This window comes from Salvelinus namaycush, chromosome 21, assembly GCF_016432855.1.
Source record: "Salvelinus namaycush isolate Seneca chromosome 21, SaNama_1.0, whole genome shotgun sequence".
Classification (NCBI taxonomy): domain Eukaryota; kingdom Metazoa; phylum Chordata; class Actinopteri; order Salmoniformes; family Salmonidae; genus Salvelinus; species Salvelinus namaycush.
The window spans coordinates 43,151,908-43,176,361 of NC_052327.1; the positions used below are offsets into that span (position 1 = coordinate 43,151,908).

The 24,454-nt window shown below is 41.2% G+C and overlaps 1 protein-coding gene across 2 annotated transcripts in view; it reads left to right on the plus strand.

The window, feature by feature from the left end:
• Positions 1-12,768: 12,768 nt before the first annotated feature.
• Positions 12,769-24,454, plus strand: part of LOC120066388 (casein kinase I-like) — a 76,012-nt gene continuing 64,326 nt past the window's right edge. For both annotated transcript variants that reach the window (XM_039017724.1, XM_039017725.1), the window contains exon 1: positions 12,769-12,917. The gene's annotated coding sequence lies outside the window, so the exon portion shown is untranslated. The remainder of the gene's footprint in view (positions 12,918-24,454) is intronic.

Sequence of the window (24,454 nt, forward strand, 5' to 3'; positions counted from 1 at the left end):
GCTACCTGTTTAATTTTTTGTCCCATGTCACACGAAGTTGTCGTTCGCCATATTGAATCCACGCTGCATTTCTGAATTGACAAGCATATCCTCGCGTCACCCCTACAGTTGACCAATCACGGACGAATAGGCGTATATTTCGGCTTCCTATAAATGTCATGTGCCCAAACAGCCACAAAAACGAACTACAAAAAGAACCGGCACAAAATGTAATATGCACAGACTGTTTCGGATGGGAAACATGCGGCCGCCTTTAGTTTACATGCTTGACACCATGAGGTTTTCAACCAATATTCGCAGTAAAGGTTTTGGTGGAACCAACTCATTCACCAAAAGTGGTGTGGGTGTGTTTGTAAATTGAATCTGGAGTGCGCTCTCGGCGTTCGTAAATGCAGGGCGTTGCGCTCTCGGAGGTACACGACGCTGGCCGAGGAGTAGCGTTGATATGAGCGTTCTGACCCCAGAACGGCGGTCAAACAACCAAGGTAACTTGCTAGCAACTTCCAGACACATGAAAACACTTCTGACCATTTTGCTTGTGCTAGCAGAGCTGGTTAGGCTGTTTTCATGTTATCCAGAGCGTTAGTTACTGTAACTGCAGCTGGCAACAAATTAATTACGCTTTTTTGCCTAAGTTTACTGACACCGGCCATATTCAACGGGTGTTGAGCGTATGTATATTCATAATTTACTCTACGACAGACGAGTGCTCTGAAATCGGAGTAGATCGCCAGAGTGAATGTATGAACTCACCCAAAAGCAAGTTGGCCTGCTGTTACCATGACAGATAACGTGTTGATCTTCCATGTGATAAATGGACTCATCCATTTATTAGTTGCCCAGTACGCTTATCGAAATATCAGCAGAAAGTCTTGTTTGCACTCACACCTGCCTGCTGCCATTCCTGAGCAAGCTCTGTACTGGTGGTGCCCCGATCCTGCAGCTGAATCAACTGTAGGAGACGGTCCTGGTGCTTGCTGGACTGTCTTGGGCACCCTGAAGCTCTCCTTGAATTAAGTTCTTGATGATCCGATAAATGGTTGATTTAGGTGCAATCTTACTGGCAGCAATATCCTTGCCTGTGAAGCCCTTTTTGTGCAAAGCAATGATGACGGCACGTGCTTCCTTGCAGGTAACCATGGTTGACAGAGGAAGAACAATGATTCCAAGCACCACCTTCCTTTTGAAGCTTCCAGTCTGTTATTCGAACTCAATCAGCATGACCGAGTGATCTCCAGCCTTGTCAACACTCACACCTGTGTTAACGAGAGAATCACTGACATGATGTCAGCTGGTCCTTTTGTGGCAGGGCTGAAATGCAGTGGAAATGTTTTTTGGGGATTCAGTTCATTTGCATGGCAAAGAGGGACTTTGCAATTCATCTGATCACTCTTCATAACATTCTGGAGTATATGCAAATTGCCATCATACAAACTGAGGCAGCAGACTTTGAAAATTAATATTTGTGTCATTCTCAAAACTTTTGGCCACGACTGTATATCCATCCTGCCCTGCCTTTCTAAAGTCTTTGAAAGCCAAGTGAACAAACAGATCACCGACCATTTCGAATCCCACCGTACCTTCTCCGCTATGCAACCCGGTTTCCAAGCTGGTCACGGGTGCACCTCAGCCACGCTCATGGTCCTAAACGATATCATAACCACCATCGATAAAAGACAGTACTGTGCAGCCGTCTTCATCGACCTGGCCAAGGCTTTCGACTCTGTCAATCACCATATTCTTATCGGCAAACTCAACAGCCTTTGTTTTTCAAATGACTGCCTCGCCTGGTTCACTAACTACTTCTCAGATAGAGTTCTGTGTGTCAAATAGGAGGGCCTGTTGTCTGGACCTTTGGCAGTCTCTATGGGGGTGCCACAGGGTTCAATTCTTGGGCCGACTCTTTTCCCTGTATATATCAATGATGTCGCTCTTGCTGCGGGTGATTCTTTGATCCACCTCTATGCAGACGACACCATTCTGTATACATCTGGCCCTTCTTTGGACACTGTGCTAACAAACCTCCAAACGAGCTTCAACTCCATACAACACTCCTTCCGTGGCCTGCAACTGCTTTTAAATGCTAGTAAAACGAAATGCATGCTCTTCAACCGATCGCTGCCCGACTAGCATCACTACTCTGGACAGTTCTGTCTTAGAATATGTGGACAACTATAAATACCTAGGCGTCTGGCTAGACTAAACTCTCCTTCCAGACTCATATTAAGCATCTCCAATCCAAAATTAAATCTAGAATCTGCTTCCTATTTCGCAACAAAGCCTCCTTCACTCATGCTGCCAAACATATCCTCGTAAAACTGACTAGCCTACCGATCCTTGACTTCGGTAACGTCATTTACAAAATAGCCTCCAACACTCTACTCAGAAAATTGGATGCAGTCTATCACAGTGCCATCCTTTTTGTCACCAAAGCCCCATATACTACCCACCCATATACTACCCACCAAACCCACTGGCTCCAGGTCATCTATAAGTCTTTGCTAGGTAAAGCTCCGCCTTATCTCAGCTCACTGGTCACCATAGCAACACCCACCCGTAGCACGCGCTGCAGCAGGTATATTTCACTGGTCATTCCAAAAGCCAACACCTCGTTTGGCCGCCTTTCCTTCCAGTTCTCTGCTGCCAATGACGAACGAATTGCAAAAATCACTGAAGTTGGAGACTTATATCTCCCTCACTAACTTCAAGTATCAGCTGTCAGAGCAGGTTACCGATAGCTGCAGCTGTACACAGCCCATCTGTAAATAGCCCATCTAACTAACTACCTACCTCATCCCTTATTTGTTTTTCTGCTCTTTTGCACACCAGTATTTCTACTTGCACATCCTCATCTGCACATCTATCACCCCAGTGTTAATTGCTAAATTGTAATTACTTCACCTCTATGGCCTATTTATTGCCTTACCTCTACTTAATTTGCACACACTGTATACAGATTTTTCTATTGTGTTATTGACTATGTTTATTTATCCCATGTGTAACTCTGTGTTGTTTGTGTCGCACTGCTTTGCTTTATCTTAGCCAGGTTGCAGTTGTAAATGAGAACTTGTCCTCAACTGGCCTACCTGGTTAAATAAAGGTAAAATAGAAAAGAAAACTGGAGCACTGGGCCAGCCACTCTTAAATAACACATGGGCCAGCACAGGTGGAAACACCTAACCTCGAATGACATGACCAACCAGCACAGGTGTAATACAGACTGACTAACAAGGTGACACGAATCGGTGCACCCTATGTGCTAATGTCCAACCTCAAAATATAAAATGGAAAAACCAAAGCCTGTAACACCTTCCCCCTTAAGACAACAAATATACCCTATATTTATGTTAGACAAGTTTGCTCACCAGCAACAGAAAACAACTTTCATTGCACAACATAATCAACATAAATGCATCACCTTCTCCAATGTAAACATGGTGTCTGCCTCCCAAGTGGCACCGTGGGCTAAGTCACTGCAGCGCAGTGCTACCTCTGCCGCTAGAAATTCTGGTTAGAGTCCAGGCTCTGCCGTGACCGGGAGACCCACGGGGCGGCGCACAGTTGGCCCGTCGTCAGGGTTAGGGGAGGGTTTGGCCGGCAGGGATGTTCTTGTCCTATTGCGCATTAGCAATTCCTGTGGGCGGGGCGGGCGCAATGCACACTGACAAGGTGGCCAGGTGTACAGTGTTTCTTCCGACACATTGGTGCGGCTGGCTTCCGGGTTAAGCGTGCGTTGTGTCAAGAAGCAGTGCGGCTTGGCTGGGTTGTGTTTGGGAGGACGCACGGCTCTCGACCTTCGCCTTTCCCAAGTCCATACGGGAGTTGCAGCGATGGGACAAGACTATAACTACCAATTAGATACCATGAAATTAGGGAGAAAAAGGGAGAAAAAACAAATGGTGTCTACAGGCTGTCAATTAAATATGTAAAAATGTAAACCATTTTTTATATATAACGTTTTTGAAAAACTCACGTACGCTTCTATAACTCTCGTCCCCTTGGAACGAGCCCAACCAAAACAATACTCATCCCAAAAACTGCAAAACGTGCAGTCAAAATAAATTGTGAGCCAGGGCTACACTGTGGCTAAATGCAAAACACAAAACTTATTGATTACCCATCCCTGAGTGACAATCTTCCAGTTGTCCTTACCGCGGACATGTCTGATTTCAAGAGGAAACTTCTGCAATATCTGTAGTAACTTTTCCTCTCGTGATTCTCCTCAGTGAAATTTGTTTGATTGGGGCAACGTTAATGTCATGCTCTAGTGCATTTGTCTGAGAGCACATCTGAGAATAACCCCTGATATTCCAAATGCAGTGCAACAATGTAGCCTTTTTCCTTGCACGCTGTCAATCAGGGCTCTCCAACCCAGTTCCTGAAGAGCTAGGTTTTTGCTCCAACCCTAATCTAGCACACCTGAGTCTAATAACTGGCTGGTTGATTATCTAAATCAGATTACTTATAACCAGCGGTGAGGTGAAAGTAAGGCAGTATGGTCCCTTACTGCATCCCTGCAAAATAAATATTGTGGGTATGCTGTACCGGTAAAACATGAGCCTATCACAATAATGAAAACAAAATGCCAAGAAAACTGTAGGCTATTACATCATTATTTATAATTTACTATGTGTCAGAGACATGAAAAATGAGCGAATGGACTTGAACACGGGTGGTAAGCCTGTAGCCTACACTCCAAAATGCGATTGTGCGATGAGAACACTGACATTTTGCCAAGGCAGAGATGATTGTCTGAGGCGCGCGGACAGCAGTGGCGGCATTAATTCTGGCATATTGTCAATCGCCAAATACGTTTTGGTCTTTTCTGTAACAGATCTCTTTCCATTCACCACTGTTTGGAGGCTGGAAATATGTTGCGAGTGGATGAACTTGCACTGTAAAAAATTCCATGTAATTTTACAGTAAATATTATACAGTACTGTAATCATAATACAACAATTTACTGGATTTTTTGTTCAATCATCCACACAATTGCTGTGAAATAACAGTACGTTGCTGTATTCTATTTACAGTAAAAATGTGTAATTTGATATCTACTGTATTTTTACTGCAACTTAGTTAGCAGTAAGTTACTTTAGATTCACAGGATAAATAATACAGTAAACTCTTGTAATTTATTACAATGCAACTCAGTTGCCAGTAAATTACTATAATTTCACAGGATTAATACAAAAATCTTGTACATTTTTATTAATTTTTTTACCATATTTTACCATAGTGCGCAGTTTGACTAGGCTACTGATATTGCCTGGGGTTGTTCGGCATGCAAAATGACTGTCAACACAGTTCCATTTGAAGAAGAGGGGAAAAAAAGTGAACTGGCGATTCGTATTGTTTGAATTGATTTTCTGACCGACGAATGCTACATTTGGACTGGTTTGGGGTCCCGCAGACCAATGAACTTGTATCTTAAACATTTGAACCGGGGTTACATACCTAATAACCAGTGTAGAAACATACCAATAAAGTCGTTCTTCAACAACCGCCTAGCCAACCTATAAGGGATGGGGTGAAATGTTACAACTTGGTCTATCATCAAATCGAGGAATAGGAACGGTAGTGGTAAAAAAAAATTGGTGCCGGAACTGTTCCTGACAGCTCCTTGAACTGTTCCATCGGTTCACAGTCTATCGTCTTTTTCAAAAGGGTTAACACATAGATTAATAGTGCCACGTTTTTTCTCCACAACTTTTCCAGACTTTCTGCTCATCACCTTCCCAGAAGCCACCTTGGAGCCCATGTGTGGACTGATGCCCATGAAGCCTCTAAAACAATAAAACAGAAAAAGAGGGAGAACAATTGAATAGATGTAAGCAATAGGTGTGTGCATTCATCAGAGGCCCCGTCAGAAACTGCCTCTAAGTAGAGGTCGAGTTGGTGTAAGAGGCCTGGGTAGGTGTAATTAATATCTGGAATTATTGTCTGTCTGGCCTATCAGAGAGCAAGGTGGAGCTACAACCACAACTCCTAAAACCAATGAAATGCCTAAAACCATATATCAACACCATCCATGCAGGGTACACTGCTGCACAAATCCTGAACACTTCTGAATCACAGTACTAAACCCCACTATCTGCAAGTTAGTGAATAGGAGGCCCAGTATGCTGCCTACAGCTATATACAGTGCATTCAGAAAGTATTCAGACCCTTCCCTTTTTGAACATTTTGTTACGTTAGTCTTATTTTAAAATGGATTAAATGTTCCTCATGGATTAAAAATGTTCCTCATCAATCTACACACAATACCCTATATTGATGAAGTGAAAACAGGTTTAGACATTTATTACAAATAAAAAAACAGAAATACCATATTTACATAAGTACTCAGACCCTTTGCTATGAGACTTGAAATTGAGCTCCGGTGCATCCTGTTTCCATTGATCATCCTTGAGATGTTTCTACAACTTGATAGGTACACCTGTAGTAAATTCAATTGATTGGTCATGATTTGGAAAGGCACACACCAGTCTATATAAGGTCCCACAGTTGACAGTGCATGTCAGAGCAAAAACCAAGCCATGAAGTCGAAGAAATTGTACTTAGAGCTCCGAGACAGGATTGTGTCGAGGAACAGATCTGGGGAAGGGTCCAATAAACCTGTTTTTGCTTTGTCATTATTGGGTATTGTGTGTTGATTGATGAGGGGGGAAAACTATTTAATCAATTTTAGAATAAGGCTGTAACGTAACAAAATGTGGAAAAAGTCAAGGGGTCTAAATACTTTCGGAATGCACTGTATAAGGCATTTACACAGGCAGTCCAATTCTTATCTTTTGCCCAATAATTGGCAGAAGTGCTGATCTGATTTGGCTGTGTAAACCAAACATAAATGAGTTGGCTTGAGCCTTTGAACAAACTCAAGTGTGCATATGAGGCCTCCTCCACCTACTGTAGATTGAAGTTATAGTAGCTTGCGAAGAGCGTAGCCATCCCATTCACAAAGTTGGTATGTGACCTCATGACCACCTGTCCTTCAATGGACAGCATCCAGGCTGTGGGTTTCATCAACATCTCTCATGAAATATATAATCTTTACAATATAATTTTTTTTCCACTAACCACCCCTCTCATATTTAGCTCGTCAATGGGTGCTGTTGGAGAGACGCAGCACTGTGGTGCTCCACCAACGTTCCATCAAATTCAATTAACATAAATGATGGAGCGTACGGTAGAAAGATAAGTAGCCTGTGGTGTTTTTCTGTAGCCCATTGTTACGAATCCCTTTGGCCCGACAGTCTAGGGGGGATGGTAATGGGACCCGTAACACAACTCATGCAAATTATAGTAGTGAAAACGTAACAGTGAGAACAAATAACACAGACAACTTAATTACCGTCAAACACTAAATGTTTATTTATAAACACACGGTAAATGGGGGGGAGCAGGAAAAGGGGCTGAGCGGGACCCAAGGAATGAAAGAATAATAATTCAAAAACACCCCTAAGCTAGACTAGCCTACTTCACAAACAGCTAACTAACTAACTAACCAAAAATACAGGGGGTGGTCCGCCCAGTTCTAACTAGTGTTTTTAACAATGTTTAACTACGGGTAGTGTAGCCCAAGGGCGACTTGTCTGGTTACCCCCTTTTCCCACCATCAAACAAACACCATAACCAAAACAATACTCACAGGTGGGGACAAAGTGACATGTAGCTGCAAAACACACAAGCGATCTACAGACAGAAGGCATGTTACAAAGAGATTGAGCTGGGGAGAAAACAACTGACAGGGGTTTTAAACCAAGGGAAAGGGACTGTGATTGGGTAAGGGAAAAGGAGCAGGTGTCTTCCGATTAGCGACTGATTGATGACTGATTGGGGAATGATTATTGTCACCTGTGAGTAGGGGAGAAGGAGAGAAAAGAAATACACACAGGATACACACAGAACACTTGTATCCGTAACACCCATAGACTGGAGACCAAATGTATTACAATGTCATGAGACAGACACTTTTTCAATAATTTGCTTATGAATGGAGAGAGAGAGTATGGGAGAAAGTCAACTACCGTACACTGAACAAAAATATAAACGCATCATGTAAAGTGTTGGTCTCATGTTTCATTAGCTGAAATAAAAGATCCCAGAAATGTTCCATATGCACAAAAAGCTTATTTCTCAAAAATGTTGTCACAAATTTGTTTACATCTCTGTTAGTGAGCATTTCTCCTTTTCCAAGATAGTCCATCCACCCAACAGGTGTGGTATATCAAGATGCTGATTAAACAGCATGACCATTACACAGGTGCACTTTTGTGCTGGGGACAATAAAGGCCACTCTAAAATGTGCAGTTTTGTTTCACGACACAATTCCACAGATGTGTCAAGTTTTGAGAGAGTGTGCAATTGGCATGCTGACTGCAGGAATTTCCACCAGAGCTGTTGCCAGAGAATTTAATGTTAATTTCTTTACCATAAGCCGCCTCCAATGTCATTTTAGAGAATTTGGCAGTACGACCAACCAGCCTCACAACCGCAGACCACGTGTATGGCGTTGGTTGTGCGAGCGGTTTGCTGATGTAAACGTTGTGAGCAGGGTGTCCCGTGGTGGCGGTGGGGTTATGGTATGGGCAGGCAGGCAGGCATAAGCTACGGACAACGAACACAATTGCTTTTTATTGATGGCATTTTTAATGCACAGAGATACCATGACGAGATCCTGAGGCCCATTGTTGTGCCATTCATCCGCCGCCATCACCTCATGTTTCAGCATGATAATGCACACCCCATGTCGCAAGGATCTGTACACAATTCCTGGAAGCTGAAAATATCGTCCGATTTAAAAAAATATATATATTTGTAATAATGACAATTACAACAATACTGAATGAACACTTATTTTAACTTAATATAATACATCAATAAAATCAATTTAGCCTCAAATAAATAATGAAACATGTTCAATTTGGTTTAAATAATGTAAAAACAAAGTGTTGGAGAAGAAAGTAAAAGTGCAATATGTGCCATGTAAGAAAGCTAACGTTTAAGTTCCTTGCTCAGAACATGAGAACATATGAAAGCTGGTGGTTCCTTTTAACATGAGTCTTCAATATTCCCAGGAAAGAAGTTTTAGGTTGTAGTTATTATAGGAATTATAGGACTATTTCTCTCTATACGATTTGTATTTCATATACCTTTGACTATTGGATGTTCTTATAGGCACTTTAGTATTGCCAGTGTAACACTATAGCTTCCGTCCCTCTCCTCGCTCCTACCTGGGCTCGAACGAGGAACACATCGACAACAGCCACCCTCGAAGCAGCGTTACCCATGCAGACAAGGGGAACAACTACTCCAAGTCTCAGAGCGAGTGACGTTTGAAACGCTATTAGCGCACACCCCGCTAACTAGCTAGCCATTTCACATCGGTTACACCAGCCTAATCTCGGGAGTTGATAGGCTTGAAGTCATAAACAGCAGAGCTGCTGGCAAAACGCACGAAAGTGCTGTTTGAATGAATGCTTACGAGCCTGCTGGTGCCTACCATCGCTCAGTCAGACTGCTCTATCAAATCATAGACTTAATTATAACATAAATACGAGCCTTAGGTCATTAATATGGTCGAATCCGGAAACTATCATCTCGAAAACAAAACATTTATTCTTTCAGTGAAATACGGAACCGTTCCGTATTTCATCTAACGGGTGGCATCCATAAGTCTAAATATTCCTGTTACATTGCACAACCTTCAATGTTATGTCATAATTACATAAAATTCTGGCAAATTAGTTCGCAACAAGCCAGGTGGCCCAAACTGTTGCATATACCCTGACTCTGCGTGCAATGAACGCAAGAGAAGTGACACAATTTCACCTGGTTAATATTGCCTGCTGACCTGGATTTCTTTTAGCTAAATATGCAGGTTTAAAAATATATACTTCTGTGTATTGATTTTAAGAAAGGCATTGATGTTTATGGTTAGGTACAGTCGTGCAACGATTGTGCTTTTTTCGCAAATGCGCTTTTGTTAAATCATCCCCCGTTTGGCGAAGATGGCTGTCTTTGTTAGGAAGAAATAGTCTTCACACAGTTCGCAACAAGCCAGGCGGCCCAAACTGCTGCATATACCCTGACTCTGTTGCAAGAGAAGTGACACAAAGAAATTCATGTTAGCAGGCAATATTAACTAAATATGCAGGTTTAAAAATATATACTTGTGTATTGATTTTAAGGAAGGCATTGATGTTTATGGTTAGGTACCTTTTTCGCGAATGCGCACCGCATCGATTATATGCAACGCAGGACACGCTAGATAAACTAGTAATATCATCAACCATGTGTAGTTAACTAGTGATTGATTGATTGTTTTTTAAAAGATACGTTTAATGCTAGCTAGCAACTTACCTTGGCTTCCTACTGCATTCGCGTAACAGGCAGGCTCCTCGTGGAGTGCAATGAGAAGCAGGTGGTTAGAGCATTGGACTAGTTAACCGTAAGGTTGCAAGATTGAATCCCCGAGCTGACAAGGTAAAAATCTGTCGTTCTGCCCCTGAACAAGGCAGTTAACCCACCGTTCCTAGGCCGTCATTGAAAATAAGAATGTGTTCTTAACTGACTTGCCTAGTTAAATAAAGGTGTAAAAAAAAAAAAAAAACGGCCAAATCGGTGTCCAGAAATACCGATTTCCGATTGTTATGAAAACTTGAAATCGGCCCTAAGTAATCGGCCATTCCGATTAATCGGTCAACCTCTACTCTGGATGGACATGTATGACAGCGTTTTCCAGTTTCCGCCAATATCCAGCAACTTCACACAGCTATTGAAGAGGAGTGGGACAACATTCCACAGGCCACAATCAACAGCCTGATCAACTCTATGCGAAGGAGATGTGTTGCACTGCATGAGGCAAATGGTAGTCACATCAGATCCACGCCTCTACCTTTTTTTATGGTATCTGTGACCAACAGATGCATATCTGTATTCCCAGTCATGTGAAATCCATAGATTAAGGCAATAATGAAGTTATTTCAATTCACTGATTTCCTTATATGAACTGTAACTCAGTAAAAGCTTGGAAATTGTTGGATGTTGTGTTTAGATTTTTGTTCAGTATAAAAAGGCAAGCGGGCAGACAATAGCTTTGGAGCGGCTGAGGCATAATCAAAGAGAGGTGGACAGCAAATGGTGCTGAATTTAATTGATTTAAACAGTTGTCTTCATTTTTATTTGACTTCACTCACAACAAGAGGGCTATATTGGAGCCTATTTCTTCCTATTAAAGAAAATAAAAGGTAGGCCTACCTCTTTGACAGACCCAATTATGCTATCCATAGATTTGTCGGTATAACAAAATCGACCAAAACTGTCTTTATGCACTCCTTAAATACCTCTATGCCTGGGAAGGGCTTGGTGTGTTTGGTTAAAACCAGGGCTCAAATTGAGTGAAGGTATGCCATACCTTTTGTTAAAGTAAATGGCAAAAATGATACCTATTTTTAGCTTTATATTTTGAAATAAATAAAAAGTATCCCGATAAGCATTGTTATAACGCTTAACTTCGTGATGCATTATTCTAGAAACCAGCTTTAAAATTTCCACAAAATCCGTGACTCATGAACAATGTACTTTGCTATCCCTATTAATTGAGCTTTTTACTTTCTGAAAAGTGAAAATGTTGAATCACAGGCAGTTTATAGGGAAACACGTATGTTGTTAGGTTAAACAATGGACGAGTAGCCAGCAGTTGAAGCTTAAATTGTTCTGCCTCGTGGAACAATGCATATTTCTCCCTGTCAATTCTTGCCTGAATTTTTTCATTATCCACCTTTCTTTTGAGACTTTTTCATAGTATATTTTCTCTTGATTGCAAGCAATCAATGCACAAAGAAATGTAAAACTATTTTAAAAGACATTGGTGATTTTATCAGTGTAATCAGTTCGAAAATATTAGGATGTGTTATTGACATGATTATATAGCCTACTAAGCAGATGTGCAAAAAAAGTGTTTAATTTGCCAATGAATTGGGCAACTATTATATTCTGTTCTGTCAACTATTAGCTGACAAAAAAATTGACCCTATTCTAGTTTAGTAGGGATAGGCGGGGGTGGCCATTTTTTGTCTCCCGGCAGAAAGTGGCAGAAAGTCCAGGGCACATAATTTTTTGGGGTGCAAGTGCGTGGGAGGTCACATACCGAGAAGAAATGAAATCTACTTCACCCCTGTTTACAACTGTGTTTGAAGCCACACTTTACACGAGGGTAGCTCTCCAGGAACAGGGTCGGAGAGCCCTGGTACATGATGAGATTATTATGGATAAGAGCAGAAATGTTTTGTATTTGTCAAGCATCGATCATCATGTCACCAGAATAAAACCCTCGGCATTTATTGGAAAGGAGCATCAAGCTCATACCGTGCACTTTCACCACCCTGTAAAGTTCATCCAAATGTGCTTACTCTGTAGCCTAACAAACTGCATGGTCTCCCTTGTCGTAGTGGGAGGACCACACAACATGTCATCGCGTGACTCCCAAATTTACTTCGATATGATTGTTATTATAGGCTATCAATAATTGCGCATAAAGGCGTTTCTACCGCCATTTCTCGCATGATTAATTTGACAACGCAAAAAGATCCCACCATGTCGAAACCACAAATTATCTGTTCGCATTCATACAATTGTACCAAACCGCCATACAAAAATTCCGCACTTGGTTTTATTTTCGTAGACAGATTTCGGGCGGAGTAAAATCTCTCGCTTCGCCTCTTCCTTCCTTTCTGGTTTGGATCAACACTTCCGGAACACTTTCATATCAGTGGAGGCGAACTGAACCGGGCTCTGGGAGGCGTAGCTTGACATAACCTTAGCCAAATTGACATCTCGACCTTGTTTCTGGCGTAATTGTCACTACACAAACGGAAAATAAATGACTAAATGCACCCAGGATCACATTGAAAGTAAGTTTATATTTCCACAAACCTCGCAAGCTAACATTGACTAATAGCTAAAGCTAGTCCATTAACGTTAGCTAACCGCTGCATTTCTGAACGACGCCGGCTAGGCTAGGTTTAACAGCTAGCTAGCTAACTAACAACTTAATGGCCTGAACTAAAGACAGTGTCTGGACAATTAGCTACCTTTAGCCAGCTAGCTAACGAACTACCTAGACAACATTTTGACCACACAGGGAATGCATCTTGGTTGTCTGTTTTTTGTTTGTGTGGTGCCGACAGTGCATGGAATTGGGAGTGGTTGGTGTTTGTTGCCAGTCAAGTGCGAGTTTCCGTCATTAGTTAATTAACTAGCAAACTATATCGTTTATGGGCTAATAAGTTAGCTAAGATTAGTGATTCGTTTTATGTTCTAATAAGTAAAACGGAGAGTGCTAGTTTATCATAAGTAACGTTAGCTAATGTAAGCTAGCTACAGTAAGTTAGCTAGTTAGGTCCAGTATCTGTCTCGTTACTCAAAACCTTGTCAGAACCAAACTAGCCAGGTGTCTGAGTTGAGCATTTTAGCTAAACAATATTCGTCTTTCCAGCTAACTAATCCAACCATTCCTGAAGTAGTATGCAACCTACGTTAGGTAACTGGCTATGCTATCTAGATTATATTGACGTTATGGTCCTTGATCCTGTCCAGAAGTTAGGGGTCCAAGTAGTTGAGGCTCGTCATAAAATGTACAATAACTTTTCAATGTCTTGTCCAGGTGGCCTAGCCACATCCTCCTTCAAGATGGGACGCTTATAATAGAGGCTATCTCGTGAAATAACTTTAAGTAAGAATTTGGTTTTGAAAAATTATTATAGTTTAATCTACTCTGCTGGTTCGTAGAGGTGTTGGTCCTGTTTGGGTTGGAATTTAAGACAATGTTAACAGGAAAGTATCAGGCTATAACAAGTTGACGATCTATGGAACCCAGGACTCCTTGCAAAACAGTGGCTGAATTGTTACTGAGTGGGCTATCCTGGCTAAATAAATAATATGAAATGAGCCGAAAAGTCAGTCCCATTGCCTGCAGTACCTGCGGTGTGTAGCCTAGTGGTTAGAGCGTTGGACTAGTAACCGAAAGGTTGCAAGTTAAAATCCCCAAGCTGACAAGGTACAAATCTGTCGTTCTGCCCCTGAACAGGCAGTTAACCCACTGTTCCTAGGCCGTCATTGAAAAATAAGAATTTGTTCTTAACTGACTTGCCTAGTTAAAATATAAAAAGGTAAATTTGTAAGTCGCTCTGGATAAGAGCGTCTGCTAAATGACTTAAATGTAAATGTAATGTAAATGTGTGTTACAGGGACCACCTGCCAGCAGTCTTAACCAATTCAACATGTAGAATTGTGGACGGCTGTCATCAATAGTTTAACACCCTTCAGCGTGCCAATCCAAAAACTAAACTAAAGCTTGGGCAGTATGTTCCAATGAGTCTAAAATATGAAGACAATCTAGTCAGCCCTACCCGATCAGATCAAACCTCCAGCAGCATAGTTAGCTAGCTTGCACTGGAGATTGATCCAATGGTCCATTCAAAGCATGGAACTTTTATTTTTTTTAACAATCTTTACTTGCTGATTCTTGACTTGGAAGGCACAGGTGTGGATTAACATTTTTTTGCGGAATATTCTCTTGAGTATCAGAAACAGACATTTTATAAGACACCAGTTGCCTTCCACATCGAGAATGTAGAAAGTATCTGCAAGTAGGCTAAAGGTTGGTTGAAAATAAATGTACCATGCTTTCAATGTACCATCGGATCTACCTTAAGTACATGGCACGCTAGTTAACTATCCTGCCGGAGGTTCGATTCTGATCGGCTAGTCAGAGACCATCGGTGGCAGTCCTGCATCTTTCTGTAGCTTTGAAGAGATAATTTAACATTGGCTGTTTTTTTTCCTATTAGTCTAGGCCTGTGGCCAGGTTGTTATATCCAGACAAAATTACTACTGCTTTATTTAAATTTACTCTTGGACCTCCCAACCTTTCTGCCTGTGTTTCTAGGGTGATAAACTTGGCGAGCAGGTGTTCATTTTTTTGTTTTTCTTCACTGCATGTTCTTGACTCCATGGTAACACAGGACTGTCCATGTTACATCACTGTGTAGCAGGGGTTTATCATAGCTGAATTTTTTTGGAAACACTCTTTGTAAGCCATAATGCTCTTTAGGCCTAACCTATATTCCAGAGCATACAGTAAGGTTTAAAATGACACCAAACCTTGCACTATACCATCAGATACTGTCTGAAAGGAGCCCTGTGAAGGCTCAAATTGAACAGGACATTTCCATCTGTTAGAAAGGTATGAACAACCTGTTTTGTATTTTTTTTAATTAATTTGTCATAGTTTGAGCTGTCCATTGTGTAACATGTTTGGCAACATAAGAACTTCACTCCATGGCGGTGTGACATTGTTTCATTTGATTAAATACCGCGAATGGAAAGAATACACAGGTCTTTATAAAAATAAAGTTGGTAGCTATTCAAGCAGAGTGAGAATACATTTGAAACACACACATCAAACAACTACCAGTGTTCTAAGCAGTGTAGTGGCTACTGTGTCATTCCACACATTATAGTGTACCACATTATGATTCATAATACCCATAAAACCTAGCGGTCAAACAGGGAAATGGTTCCAATCGTTTTTCCACCATTCATGTTTCCCATAGGGGATTTTGGAAACACTTAAAATAAGGGCTGTGTTTTGTGTAGGCGTACCCTGTCGTAACGTTTTGATAACTGTGTAAATCTCTCTAGGACAAGGTGACTTATCAATATATTTGCCTGTATTTACCTGCAAAAAATGAAATGCTAATTAGCTGCTAATGTGGCTATCATAAAGAACTACAAATACCATGATGATCTGGTGACTTTTTATTTTAGTAATTTATTAATTACTACATTTAGCTAAGTCTCTTTTAAATGGACAATTGACAATACCTGTTTGCAAAGGTGTCGGCTAGAGTTGACGTGCAGGGATTTGTAGTCTTGCATGTCCAAGAGGGATAAACATGGTTATCAAAATGTCACGCCAGGGTAAGCCTACATGAAACACCTCCCTTTAAGTGTTTGTAAAATCCCATATGGGAAAAATAAATGTTGGGAAAATGACTGGAACCATTTCCCTGTTTGACCTCTAGGTTTTATGCGTATTATAACACCTACACTGTGGGGCTCTATAGTAGGCTTAGCCTTGAAGTGGGTGAGGTGCACAGAGCTGGACTTCGATTAACAGGAGCTATGCAGAACCGCTTCAAAAATGAAGAGAGGTGAAGGGAGGAGGGAGCGTTCCACTAGTTCTGAAGTGGGAATATGTGAGGGTGGTGTGACTGAGTCACTGCAGGCGTGAGACACACACAAACATTCTCTATTGAAACACCAGCCTTTATTGTCACAATGGCATGTAAAAGACCTGTTCCTGTACTTTTTTGATTTGTCCTGCCTTAAGAAAAAACAACCTATTTTCATTGGGCAGTAACTGGATTGAAGTGTAAAAACCTCTCCATCCACAGCCTTGTCACTCCAAAGAACTAGTAAGGCATCAGTGAACCTGAAATTGCAATGAAATCCTACAATGTCTTGAATTAGTGCACATGGAACATGACCACTCTGAAAACAATCCTTAAAGAAATAGGCCTGTCAAACATATTGTAGGTCTAAATTCTTTTTTCCCCCTGATAATTTTCTCCAGTATTGGACTGTGTTCATGGCACTGCCTTTTTGCTAAAGTTCTCCACATTACCGGCATTTCTTGTAGTGTAAATGGCCTGAATGGTCTGAAGTGTAGTAAACTGGAAGGAGAGGAGATATAATAGTGTCTTGTTCATCTCGTGTTTGTAACGGTTTATATCTGCCTCCCCTCACTTGACTGGTGAACCCCATCTCAAAGTTTTACAGGTTTCAATTATTCATGAAGCCCCTCTGCCGAGTGCCTTTGTGTCTGATATTACGTGCATTCTCTGTGACCCCAGGTCTGATTGGATGCTGCACGTCAAGGGTTATTTGCACTGATTTGATCGATGTGCCAGACTAACTCGTTTCCATCAATACTCTTCATGGACAATGGAGGGAAAATGCTTTGCTGGGCAGTCACTGTCAGATGCAGTCCGAGCACGCAGATCGGTTTAGCTTGAGAAAAGGGTCTCCAAACCAGCCTTGTAACAAACTATGGCCCTAGTGAAACAGTCAAAGTTTTGAGGGTCTTGCATCTAGGGTGCAGGAAGCACAGAACTATCTTTGTCTTTTGATAGCCATCTCACAGTGACTGCTTTTTTCCCCTCTATCACTTCTCCTCTGCGAATAGAAACTCTTTGATCCAAGCGCAGGAAATCTCTCATAGGAAGCTGGCCTAATTTGTGAGATCCCATGTCACTCAGCTGAATAACAAAACCATATTGTGGAGTACATTGACATATCCCTAGCACCAAGGCCCTCTCCTGCCATTGTCAGAGGGCGATGGAGCAGACAATTGTAGGAAATGAAGGGGGATCTGAAGACATTGATTTTCTTTAATTAATTATTAACCAAATGCTTAATGTTTTCTGCAGGTTGGTGAGACCTGTCCTATGTTTCATTTCGGTCTAGTAGTGGCAAATATATCATATACCATCATGATTAGTGAGGCCAGGTCAATTCCCCAAAATGTGTGATGTAGTCTAATTTGTTAATGTATGGGAAATAATTGATTCACCTAGTATGTAGGCCTATCCACTATAATGGTTGTAGTTAATAGCCTAAACTCTCACTGTGTAGGTAGTACAGTATATAGGTAGCCTACATATGCCTATTAGTTACAAATATGGTATATTTTCTAAAAGGTCACATTTGATTAATGTTTGTGACTATATTCATGGGAGTAATATCCCTCACATTAGTGTCAAAGTCCCATAAGTTTGCCTCCACAGACAAAAAAAACACAGGTTCTGTGTCACTTTGACAAGGTCACTAGTGCATATATTTAGAACACAGTTCCTGGTTTGTAGTTGTAGCTTGTTGTCAAGGTGCACGATCTACAGTTGAATGCTAAGGCTAATGTTTACAGCATTAAAGAAATCCTATTCATTATGAGCCAAAGTGCAGTTTTAAACTGCACTTATCTCTTGAGAAACAAGACTTACATGGAAAATGAATAGGAACAGGAAACACAAAATGATTCGAAACAAATGTGAGATTTTCAGCTTAAACATTTTAAACTCTTCAAATCAAATTTTATTTGTCACATAAACATATTGAGCAGATGTTATTGCGGGTGTAGCGACACGCTTGTATTCCTAGCTCCAACAGTGCAGTAGGTTCTAAAAACAATACACATTAATTAAGAAATATATAAATATTGGATTGAGCAAAGTCGGATTTGTATTGACTAAAGTACAGTAGAATAGAATACAGTATATACATATGAGATGAGTAAAGCAGTATGTAAACATTAAAGTGACTAGTGTTCCCTTATTAAAGTGGCCAGTGATTCTAAGTCTGTATATAGGGCAGCAGCCTCTAAGGTGCAGGGTTGCGTAACCGGGTGGAAGCCGGCTAGTGATGGCTATTTAACAGTCTGATGGCCTTGAGATAGAAGCTGTTTTTCAGTCTCTCGGTCCCAGCTTTGATGCACCTGTACTGGCCTCGCCTTCTGGATGATAGCGGGGTAAACAGGCCGTGGCTTGAGGGTGGTTGTGCTTGATGTTTTTTTGTCCTTGTGACATTGGGTGCTGTAGGTGTCCTGGAGGGCAGGTAGTTTTCCCCCGGTGATGTGTTGGGCAGACCGCACCACCCTCTGGAGAGCCCTGCGGTTGCGGGCGGTGCAGTTGTCATACCAGGCGGTGATACAGCCTGACAGGATGCTCTCAATTGTGCTTCTGTAAAAGTTAAGGTTTTACTCCTTTTTCACCACACTGTCTGTGTGGGTGGACTATTTCAGATCGTCAATGATGTGTACGCCTAGGAACTTGAAGCTTTCCACCCTCTTCACTGCGGTCCCGTCGATGTGGATAGGGGCGTGCTCCCTCTGCTGTTTCCTGAAGTCCACGGTCAGCTCCTTTTGTTTTGTTGAGTGAGAGGTTATTTTCCTGACACCACACTCTTGAGAGCTCTCACCTCCTCCCGGTAGGCTGTCATTGTTAGTAGTCAGGCCTACTACTGTTGCGTCGTCTGCAAACTTGATCAATGAGTTTAAGGCGTGCGTGGCCACGCAGTCATGGGTGAATAGGGAGTACAGGAGGGGGCTGAGCACGCACCCTTGTGGGGCCCCTGTGTTGTGGATCAGCGAAGTGGAGGTGTTGTTTCCTACCTTCACCACCTGGGGAAGACCCATCAGGAAGTCCAGGACCCAGTTGCATACAGCGGGGTTCAGACCCAGGGCCTCAAGCTTAATGATGAGCTTGGAGGGTACTAGGGTGTTGAATGCTAAGCTCTAGTCAATGAACAGCATTCTTACATAGGTATTCCTCTTGTCCAGATGGGATAGGGCAGTGTGATGGCGATTACATCGTCTGTGGATCTATTGGGGCGGCAAGCAAATTGAAGTGGGTCTAGGGTGTAAGGTAGAGCTGATATGATCCTTGACTAGCCTCTCAAAGCACTTCATGATGACCGAAGTGAGTGTTACGGGGCAATAGTCATTATTAGCAATGGTGGACATCTTGAAGCAAGTGGGGACAGCAGACTGGGATAGGGAGTGATTGAATATGTCCGTAAACACTCCAGCCAGCTAGTCTGTGCACGCTCTGAGGACGCAGCTAGGGATGTCGTCTGGGCCGGCAGCCTTGCGAGGGTTGACACGCTTTAACCTGTTTGGGATAGGGGGAAGCATTTTCACGTTTGGATGAAAAGCGTGCCCAGCGTAAACTGCCTGCTACTCTGTCCCAGTTGCTAATATATAGATATTATTAGTAGATTTGGATAGAAAACACTCTGACGTTTCTAAAACTGTTTGAATGATGTCTGAGTATAACAGAACTCACATGGCAGGCGAAAACCTGAAAAAACCTGCCTATCAAATATACAGTGTCTATGGGGTCATATTGCACTTCCTGAGGCTTCCACTAGATGTAAACAGTCTTTAGAACCTTGTTTGATGCTTCTACTGTGAAGTGGGGGCGAATGAGAGGGGATTGAGTAAGGTCTCTCCCAGAGTGCCATGAGCTGACCATGCGCGTTCACGTGAGAGTTAGCTGGAGTTCTATTGCATTTCTGAAGACAAAGGAATTCTCTGGTTGGAACATTATTGAAGATGTATGATTAAAAACATCCTAAAGATTGATTGTATACTTTGTTTGACGTTGTGTATTCTCGGGGGTTGACTTCTGGGATTGTACGCTCCCCTATCAGACTATGTTCAATGCTCCTCTCCCAGTTTCATTAATTAGTTCCTCAATTGCAAATATGGAACAAACTACAGTTAACAACCTTTCTGCAATTCCTAGATTATTGTCCAATCACCGTATTGCGAATACTACTCACATGCAGAGAGGTATTGTTAGTAGTAATCTTGTCCCCATAAAATTGAGCTCTGTCAATAGCTCAAATGGTTTATTGCTCATCCAGTGCAGCTTCAGGTGCTACCTTGGATACTCCATCTGATATGAATTCCCGTAGCAATGGTATTGGAATAATTCATTTGAATGCTAGAAGCCTGATCCAAAAGTTGGACTTTATTGAAATTTTGGTCTCACAATCAAATGTTGACGTTCTGATTGTATCTGAATCGTGGCTGTGTGATTCTGTGCCAGATTCAGATGTTCAGTTGATTGGATACAATATTTATAGAACTGATAGAGTTGGTAGAGGTGGTGGTATTGCGATTTATGTTAAATGCTGCTTAAATGTTTCTGTGTCCATATCAACCTCTGTCTCAAAGCAATATGAATGTCTAGTTTTAAACGTGGTACTTGGTAATAATGCTCATTTAACTCTAGCAGGGGTATATCGCCCCCCCTCAGCTCCTCCTTGTACTCTATGCAAATTATCTGATATACTGTCTAATTATGCAAACTCTGAATTACTGATTTTGGGAGATTTTAACCTGGATTGGCTCTCACCAGTATCCGATAAATTAAAAGGCATTTGTACTGAGCTAAATCTAACTCAGCTGATAACTAAACCAACCCGTCCCAACTTTAAGAACCCAGTAAAATCCACTCTACTAGACATTATTCTAACAAATACCCCCCATAAATACACAGCCAGTGGGGTTTTTGCAAATGATATCAGTGACCACTGCCCTATTGCTTGTATTAGAGATACCAGGCTGAAACACTCTGATCCCTGTATAATCTCTAAGAGAAATTATAAACATTTCTCACAGCAAGCTTTTATCCTTGACTTATATCACTCTGAGCTTTTATCCACTTGCTGCTTTCTGGACCCGGTTTTAGCCCTTGCTTTTTTCTCTTCTATTGTTACCTCTATGTCTGATAAACATGCCCCGCTTAAGAATCACAGAGTAAGAAACCGAACCAGTTCTTGGTTCTCTCCTGAATTGTCAGGTCTTTTCCTGCAAAAGAATCGGGCCTGGGCCTTGGCGAGGAAAACAGGTACTCCAGCTGATTGGCTTTTTTTTAGGCAATTGAGAAATAAATGTACTGCAGCTGTCAAAAAGGCAAAATCAAATTATTTCCTTAATGCTATGACAGATTCTGCAGGAGATCCTGCAAAATTCTGGAAAACCGTTAATTCACTGAAACGGGGGAATTCTGCTGTTTCTCTTCCTAAGCAAATTACCTCAGACTTCTGTATTTTAACTGAAAAAAAATGATATTTGTGATGCTTTTAATAAGCATTTCATCTCTGCTGGTTTTTTATTTGAAAGGAAAAGTGGACTTTGTGGTACTGGCCAGTTAGTTGATTTTTCGTCTTGCTTTTCAACCGTTACTCTGAAAAATGGTAACCCTGTTTTTAGTTTCCAGAAAATAACTGAAGCAGAGGTTCTAATTGCCCTGTGTGCCATTGATACTAAGAAATCCTTAGGCGCTGACAATTTAGACCCGTACTTACTTAAGTGTGCTGCACCTATTTTTGCTGGTTCAGTAACACACATTTTTAATCTAACATTAAGCACAGGAAATATCCCTAAGGTGTGGAAAGCAGCTTTTGTTCTGCCATTACATAAGGGAGGTGACGGTAGTGATTTGGATAACTATCGACACATCTCTAGGCTCCCTTGTCTGGTAAAGATTCTAGAATCTATAGTCAACAAACAGTTACAATCTTTTCTTTCTGCTAACAGTATTCTTAGTACCAATCAATCTGGTTTTAGATCTAAACACAGTACCACATCGGCCACTATGCTTGTTGTAAATGATATTGCAAATGCCTTAGACGATAGAAAGCACTGTGCTGCGTTGTTTGTAGATTTGTCAAAAGCTTTTGACACTGTAGACCATGCTATCCTTTTGAGTAAGCTGTCATCAATAGGACTGGGCACTGATGCCTGCCGATGGTTTTATGACTATCTTAAAGATAGAACTCAAGCCGTCATGGTCGATGGGGTCAAGTCTGACCCCTTACAGTTACTTAAAGGGGTCCCTCAGGGTTCAATAATTGGCCCACTATTGTTCTCACTTTATATAAACAACATTGGTGATGATGTCAGATATTGTAAATTCCATTTATATGCAGATGACACAGTGATGTACTCTATTGCTCCAACAGCGGACCAAGCTTTAATGCAGTTGGAGTCTGATTTTAGGATACTACAGGGGTCTCTTTTACAGCTTAAACTTGTTTTAAACGCTAAGAAAACAAATGTCATGTTTTTTTCTAGGTCTAAACTCTCAGTTAGAAACACGTTTGTAATCACTAGCTTGGATGGTACTCAAATCAATAAGGTCTCTGCATATAAATACTTAGGGGTATGGTTAGATGATAGGCTTTCTTTTAAAAAACATGTTACTGAATTGGGAAAAAAGCTCAAATTCAAGATAGGATTCCTTTACAGAAACAGGGCTTGTCTGTCCTCTGTAAATAGGAAAAAAATTGTGCAGGCTACTTTTATGTCCGTTTTAGATTATGGTGATATTATCTATATGCATGCATCGGCAAACACATTAAAACCACTGGATGCTATTTACCATTGTGCACTCAGGTTTATCACGGGTGATAGTTACAGAACTCATCACTGTATCCTATATCAACATGTGGGTTGGGTCTCTCTATCTGTGAGGCGAGAGCAACATGCTCTCTTGTTTATTTATAAAGCACTTCTTTTAAAACTACCTCCATATATATCATCATTAATTTCCACAAGATGTACTAATTTTAAAACCAGATCACAGATGTGGATTACATTAGAGACTCCTGCGGTCTCCACAGAGTTGGGTAGGACTGCCTTCAGTTCCTTTGCACCTTATTTATGGAACAAACTGCAGATCCAACTTAAGTTAGACACTCTGGTGTCCCTTGCCCATTTTAAAATGTTTATGGAGGATCAATATGATGTTGTCTGTGATTGTTTCTGTTGAATTGTGTATGTTATGAAATGTTCTTGTCTGTATGTCTAAAACTGTACATGTCAACATGTTTACACAGGGCACAGCCGTAAAAGAGATCCAGGTCTCAGTCTGTTTTCCCTGTTAAAATAAAGATTTAAAAAAATAAATAAATAATGTTTCTACGAACTGTAATATTACTTTTTTGACTTTTTGTCTGAACTAAGCGATCGCGCATTGAGCATTTGGATTACTGGGCTAAACGCGCGAACAAGGAGGTATTTGGACATAAATTATGGACGTTATCGAACAAAACAAACATTTATTGTGGAACTGCGATTTCCCGGGAGTGCATTCTGATGATCATCAAAGGTAAGTGAATATTTATAATGCTATTTCTGACTTCTTTTGACTACACAACATGGCGGGTACCAGTATGGCTTGTTTTGGTCTCTGAGCGCCTTACTCAGATTATTGCATGGTTTGCTTTTTCCGTAAAGCTTTTTTGAAATCTGACAAAGCGGTTGCATTAAGGAGAAGTATATCTTTAAATCTGTGCATAATACTTGTATCTTTTATCAATGTTTATTATGAGTATTTCTGTAAATTGATGTGGCTCTGTGCAAACTCACGGGATGTTTTGGAGGCAAAGCCAAATGTAAACTGAGGTTTTTGGATATAAATATGAACTTGATCGAACAAAACATACATGTATTGTGTAACATGTCTTCCCGGGAGTGTCATCTGATGAAGAATATCAAAGGTTAGTGATTTAATTTTATCTCTTTCTGCTTTTTGTGACTTCTCTCTTTGGTTGGAATATGGCTGTATGCTTTCTGTGACTAGTTGCTGACCTAACATAATGATATGTTCAGCTTTTGCCGAAAAGCCTTTTTAAAATCGGACACTATGGTTGGATTAACGAGAAGTTTATCTTTAAAATGGTGTCTAATACTTGTATGTTTGAGAAATTTGAATTATGAGATTTCTGTTGATTGAATTTGGTGCCCTGCAATTTCATTGGCTGTTGGCGAGCGGAACCCCGTTCCCAGACAGGTTCATGTCTTACTCACGTCGGCCAC